Source organism: Sciurus carolinensis, unplaced genomic scaffold, assembly GCF_902686445.1.
Source record: "Sciurus carolinensis unplaced genomic scaffold, mSciCar1.2, whole genome shotgun sequence".
Classification (NCBI taxonomy): domain Eukaryota; kingdom Metazoa; phylum Chordata; class Mammalia; order Rodentia; family Sciuridae; genus Sciurus; species Sciurus carolinensis.
Window position 1 is genome coordinate 443942 of NW_025920196.1, and position 7074 is coordinate 451015.

Consider the following 7074-nt stretch of genomic DNA (forward strand, 5'->3'; position numbering starts at 1 on the left):
TTTTTATAATGATAGCCATGCCGCTATGTTGTCTAGAAATCTTTCTCACTATCTTATTTGTACTTGGTCATATGGGTTTGACAATTTAACCTCTCAACTAAGAGCTGAAATTATGAGAGTCAATACCACCAGGGTAAATGTGGCACCTGTATCTGAAATGGTCAAATGGTTCTCTACTGCTCTAGGTTTTGTAAAACAATGGGCAGGCCTTGGCTCCCTAGGACTAATATTTTAGGTGTTTTATATCAATTACAAGCCACCCAACAGAGAGATCGAATCATCCTTCAACAAGTCATGACAGCCTTAGAGGCCGGTAGTTCCCCTCAAGTATGGCTGAGTATGCTGGACCGGTAGTCAAAGACAGGTAATGTAGGAGGTGGCCATATACCAACCTAAGACAGAAGCTGTAGCATGATCTACAGTCTTTGATGACGGGTAAGGATACAGGCTGACCCCTCAACCTAAGACAGGCATGGTCCCAAGCCACTTATAAAAATAATAAAAAAGGGAGAGCTGTCAGGGTACCTGGGACCCCTAGCCTCAGGCTAAGTGGGATGGCGGCTGGCAGTTTGCCAGCGTACGGTCCGTGGCACATACTGATGATGCGATAGGCAGGAGTCGCGCTGACGCCGTATGAGGAAGTACTTGACTGTTGGCTCCAGTTTCTCGTGTGCAGCGCGTGATCTGCTCGTGCCCCATACACTTACACATTGGGATCATGCATGTAGCTTGTGCCTTGTCTGTATAGCTTTCTGCTTGGCTGCCTTGCTATATATATTCTTTGTGTGCTCCCCTGGGTGGGAGCAATAGGACATAAGAAATCTTGGAAAGCTCCATCAGCTTAGGCGATATCGGGCCCGGAGAAGGTGCCACTCTGGGACTGACGTTCACTATCTGCCACTTTTGCACAGTAGGATAGGGCCTCTACCTTCACCTGTGTTCATAAAATAAAGAAGGGGGAGCTGTGGCGAGCCACCATGCCACCATGATAAGATGGCGCTGGTTTCCGCTAAAGCCTGAGGTTCATTCTAGGTAAACAAGCCCATTTTTGGTTATGCCAACTGTTGCATGCGGGAGCACCTATGAGCATAGGCCAAGTGGCAGGAGTAGATTGGCTATTGCAAAAGTATAAAGCTATACGAATTCGGCTCAAGTATATAGAAGAAGAAAATCCATGGTTACATAGTAATAAGGTCCTGATTAAACTGCTGAAGGAAGATTCCTGTGTTGTGCTTTCTTTCGGGCGAGGGACACGACACAGGGGAATACTGAGTATTAGTGGATGAGGTGCAATCACTGAAATGACATAAAGGGGACAGAGAACTGGAGCATAAGGGTCACTCCATAAAAATATTCAGGGAAAAAATGTGCACCTGTGTGGAGGGGTACTCACCACAGGACTCAAATGACACTCAGCAATGTTGTGTGAAGGGAGATTAAGCACAGACCCCGAGAACATTAAACACTCTCAGGTGAAAGGTGCTCACCTATCGCGTTCCCCTGCCTGCAGAGAAACACGAAACCGGATCTTTATTTTCTGCTAGCAGTTACTTCTGGCTGGCAGGCGGCCGGCGGCTCTTGCAAGCACCTTACATTACATACAACAACCAATCAGCTTATAGATCATGAGGAGAAAGCATGGACAGTAATGGAGCATAATAGCGTGCATATAGCAATCATGCAGTGTCCACGAGGACCCATGACCAATCACATTAACTTCCTCAAATAACGCCACTTGTTGGCAGAGAGAATTAGTCTGCTGGAGGTACCTGGTTTTGTTCTCAGCACTTCCTTGGCACCTTGCCAGGCGCCATCTTGGCCACGCTGAAGGGCTGGGGGTACCCCGACAGCTCCCCCTTTTTTATTTATTAAAAGAATGCTGGCTTGGGACCGTGCCTGTCTTAGGTGGAGTGGTCAACCATCGTCCTTACCCGTCATCGGATAACTGCAGAGCATGCTACAACTCCTGTCTTAGGTCGGTACGAGGTTACCTTCTTCCTTACCTGTCATTGACTACCGATCCAGCATGCTCAGCCAGACTTGAGGAGAGCTGCCAGCCTCTAAGGCCATCATGGCTTGATGGAAAATGATGCGATCTCTGGCATGAACTTGGTGTATACGCACGATAAAGCGTGTGAGGAAGACAATTGCAATGATTATTAACACACACAATGCTCCCATTCCTGCCCATTGCTTTACAAAATTGAAGGAAGAGGATAACCAATTTTGCATTTCAGATATAGGGGCTACATTAACTCTAGTAGAATTAAGGCTAACAATTTGTGATCTAAGAATGGCAGTAAGATTATCAAATTTATAAGGCCAATTGGCACGTAGCTGAGTAGATATGATTTTAGACAAATTTGCTGCATAACTAAGATTATGATAAGCTACAGGTGTAATGCACAGTCCCGGCAGATGATAAATACACCCCATGCTTAACAGTTCTTGTAAAAGGTCCATCTGTTCTTGAAGTAAGTCCACACGCTGGTTCACCAAAAGTAGTCCTGCTTTTAGGTGTTGATCCACTGTTTGTTGAGTAGACAGAGCAGTAGCTGTCTGCTGGACCACTTCATTAAGCTTAGTTGCTGACTGTACTGATGTTGTCAAGGCTACAGCTGCTGCGGCGACTGCTGCTGCTGATGCAACTATGGTGGTAATGACTGCTAAGGTGATTCCAAAATCCCTCTTATTTCTGGAAAGCAATACTGGCAATTCATCATCTGTAACAGAAACTGGCATAGGCAGAAAAGTAGGGATTCGCATGATGACCGCTCGGGAGAAATTGGTAGCATTCCAACATTGAGAAAGGTAGCATCTAGATTGAGAGCAATTGAGGTTTGTGCTGTTAGTGTTAGTAAAAACATAAAAGGAGGGAACACACAGACTGGGGTGGACAAGAATGAAAGATTTTGAGTACAATTAGTAGTAGTCCTAGCTCTACTCTTGTCAATTCCAGTCCACTTCCTAGAAGTCCATTCGCGTTGTCTGAAAGATCCTCCTTTAAGAGCAAAAAAAGGTTGTAAGTTAGTATATCCTGAAGTCGAGGTAAATAGTAACCAGTTATCAAAAGGATTAATGCACCTTCCGCCAAATTTGCCGTCATGATCATGAAAGTCATCAGTAGTACGCTGAGAAGTAAAATTTGGTGTGAAGAAAAATCCATGTTGAACTGGGGCTGCTTGCTCAGCATCTTGACAACCTGTCCAGGTAGGAAGTGTGGAAAATTTTGGTTTACATGGAGGAAAAAGTCTAGGAGTTTTAAATCCATTAGTGGGAAGTGGTAATCTGTGAGGTATAAGTCCTGTAATCAAGGTGGCTGCCCCTTCCCATTTTTCGTGTGATACGGTTATGTATTTACCATTATCAATGTAACTACCAAGCATACCGTAGCGTTCGGGTAGAGCATCAGGAGAATCCTTGGATGTAAAGAAACCCTGTACCTGCTTTTGGAGAACAATACAAGGGTTAAAGTCATTACTACTAATAGCATTATCCTCAGGTATATCAAAGCACAAGGTTCCAGGAAGGGAGAAAGTGGAAAAATTATATAGATGAGTATCTGGATCAAAAGACGTAGTGGGTAATCCTGTAGCCATCTTGGTGGTGAACAACGGAGGAAGTAAAGAGGAAGTATTAGTTAACGGTAAAGGATGTGGCCAGGCTTTAACTATCGCTCATAATTCTCATGTCTTCACCAGTGTCAACATCATCATTAGCAGGGCGCTTATCAGCACGATGTTCTTCATCGTTACTTTGATGCACCAGTCTGGTCAACCTTTCAGGTATCCAAATTGGTGTTTGCTGATCCTGTGGGAAGACACAAACAGACCCTCGGACCCACCGAAGAACTGGATCTGGACCTTTCCATGTACCTGTGAGAATATCTTTCCACTTTACCCACATTTGAGTACTTGTGGGATTAGCATGTCTCTCTGTAGCCGTGCTTCCATTTTTGTCCACATTTTAAAAATTTAAAATAAAGAGTACTAAATTTAGTTTGTCTTTAGGTGCTCTAAAGTCAGCACCTATTCCCCCTTTTTGTTTTATTAAACAATTTTTTAATGTTAAATGAGTGCATTCTACTATTCCTTGTCCTTGAGGATTATAAGGAATTCCTGTGATGAGCTGTATACCAAAATTTTTTGTGAATAGAAGAAAACTTTTGGATGTGTAAGCTGGCCCATTATCAATTTTGATGATTTTTGGAACGCCCCAGGCTGCAAATGCTTGTGAACAATGTTGTATAACATCTTTAACCTTTTTACCAGTGTGAGCTGAGGCCATAATTACTCTTGAAGCGGTGTCTACTGAAACATGTACATACTTTACAGTACCGAATTCAGGAATATGAGTTACATCCATTTGCCAAATATGATTAGGTAACAGTCTTCTGGGATTTACTCCAACAGACTGTACTGGCAATAGGGTGGCACAATGTTGACATGTTTTAACAATTTGTCTAGCAACATCTTTAGAAATATTAAAGTTTCTTCTAAGAGTAGTAGAATTAACATGAAATTGTGAATGAAACATCTTAGCTTGTTTAAATAGTGTAAAAGCAAAGATGGTTTTTGTGGCTTTACCAGCCTTAGCATTTGCTTTGGCAAGTGGTCCTGGTAGGCCAGAATGAGCTCTAATATGTCCTACATAAAAAGGGTATTTGTGGTCTAAAATTAGGGCACGCAAGGTTCAAAAGTAAGGAGCAACTGTGGATCCATCGGGAATATAAGGCACAGTTTCTAAACAAGGTATTGATTGTACTATATAATAACTGTCAGATAACAGATTAAAAGGTTGATCCTTCATGATATTAAAAGCTAAGACTACTGTAGCAAGCTCCACTATTTGGGCAGACGAGGAAGGGAGAATGATGGTTTTAGTTTTATCTCCAACTATTACTGCTCCCACTCCATTTTTTGATCCATCAGTAAATATTGTTTGACAATGACGTAAAGGCTGCGTCTTTGTAATTTTTGGAAATATAATTGGAGTATTTTTACAAAACTGTATCCATGGATGTTTAGGATAATGATTATCAAATGTTGCTGTGGTTGAGCAATATAAAACAGCCCAATCATCATCATGCTGAATCAACCACTGCATTTGTAGTTTAGTATAGGGAATAATAATGACCTTAGGGTGACTTCCAAATATGGTAATATAGGCCTCTAACCCTTTATATATCAATTGAGCTATTGCCTTAGGAAATGTTTGTAACTGTTTTGTGGGCGATGCTGGGAGATTGATACTCTGTAAAGGTCCTCCTTGCCATAGAATTTCATATGGGCTATGTTGTTCTGGGATAATAATCAACATTAGAGGTTGGGATGGATCACATCTTTTTGTATAATCTGATTGCAATCTCTGTTCTACCAACATGAGAACCTTTTGTGCTTCCGAAGTAAGGACTCTCAGAGAATGGAGATTAGGGTCTCCTTTAAGTATATTAAATAGAGGTTTCAGCTCTCCTGTGGTAATCTTTAAATATGGCCTAATCCAATTTATATCTCCAAGGAGTTTTTGAAAATCATTTAGATTTTTAAGCTTATCGGTTCTAATGGTTAATTTTAAAGGCTTTACCATAGTAGCTGTAAGCTTAGTACCTAGATATTCTTGAGTTTCTCCCATTTGTAGCTTTTCTGGAGAGATGTTTAAGCCATACTGTTGTAGAGTGGAAATTAGAAATTGTAAAGCCTTTTCCAAGAATAGTCTGTTTTTATGACAGATAAGGATATCATCCATATAATGATAAATCAACAAATCTGGAAAATTGTCTCTTGTAGGTTTTAAGGCTTTATCTACATATATTTGGCATAACGTGGGACTATTAGTCATGCCTTGAGGCAACACAGTCCACTCAAATCTTTGGTCAGGCTGTGCATGATTGAGCGAAGGTAAGGTAAAAGCAAACCGCCAACAATCCCTTCTATGTAATGGGATTGAGAAAAAACAATCTTTTAAATCTAAAATGACAGTGGGCCAATTTTTAGGTAAAGCTGTAACTAAAGGCAATCCCCGTTGTATAGGACCCATAGGAAACATCTGTGCATTAATGGCCCTTAAATCATATAATAGTCTCTACTTTCCAGACTTTTTTTTAATGACAAAAATAGGAGTATTCCAGGGAGAAGTGGAAGGCTGTAAATGTCCTGCCTGTACTTGTTCTTGTACTAAAATATGAGCCGCTTCTAACTTTACTGTAGTAAGGGGCCACTGTTGAATCCATTGTGGCTCATCATTTTTCCAAACTATTGGAATTGGTGTAATAACAGTGGCCCCTACATAAAACCCAGCCCTCTGAAATCATTTTTTGGAGGAGGTAAAGGCAAGGGTTGTAATGATCCCTGTTGTTCTCGACCTAACCCTTGATTTTCTGTATATTGCATCTTTTTTATCATATGTGTCACAGGTTTAGAATTAATATTTGTTGTTAATTTAGCATTTATTTGAGTTAAGACATCTCTCCCCCATAAGGAAATAGGTATTTTACAGATATATGGTTGAAAAATCCCTGAATGGCCCTCATTATCCCTCCAGGACAGCGAAGCAGCACTCTGGTTAGGTGATTGAGCCACACCCAAACCTTGTAAATTTTGATTAGCTGTAACTACAGGCCAACCTTTGGGCCAAACTGCCTCACTTATTATACTTTTATCAGCTCCTGTGTCCAGTAATCCTATAAAAGGTTTATGTCCCACTATTAACTGCATTATAGGCCTATCTTGGAGGTCCATAGTAAAATTAGCCCAGGGTCCTCCTGTAGACCCAAATCCGTTAGTTCCCCTTATTGTTTTCTTACTAGGCCACAAGGAATGCTGACTAGGTAAAATTAACATTTGTGTTATCCTATCTCCTGGAGAAATGACTGTAATTCCTTTGGGTGAAGAAACCATAGCCCTAACTTGTCCTTGAAAATCAGGATCAATTACTCCTGGGTGGACTATAAGACCTCTTAAGGTAGAAGAACTTCTGCCTAGAAGCAATCCTACTGAATTTGCCGGAATATTTCCTTCCCAATCTGTGTCTACCATTTGTACACCCATATCAGGGGTTAATACAAGTCTGGAGGTG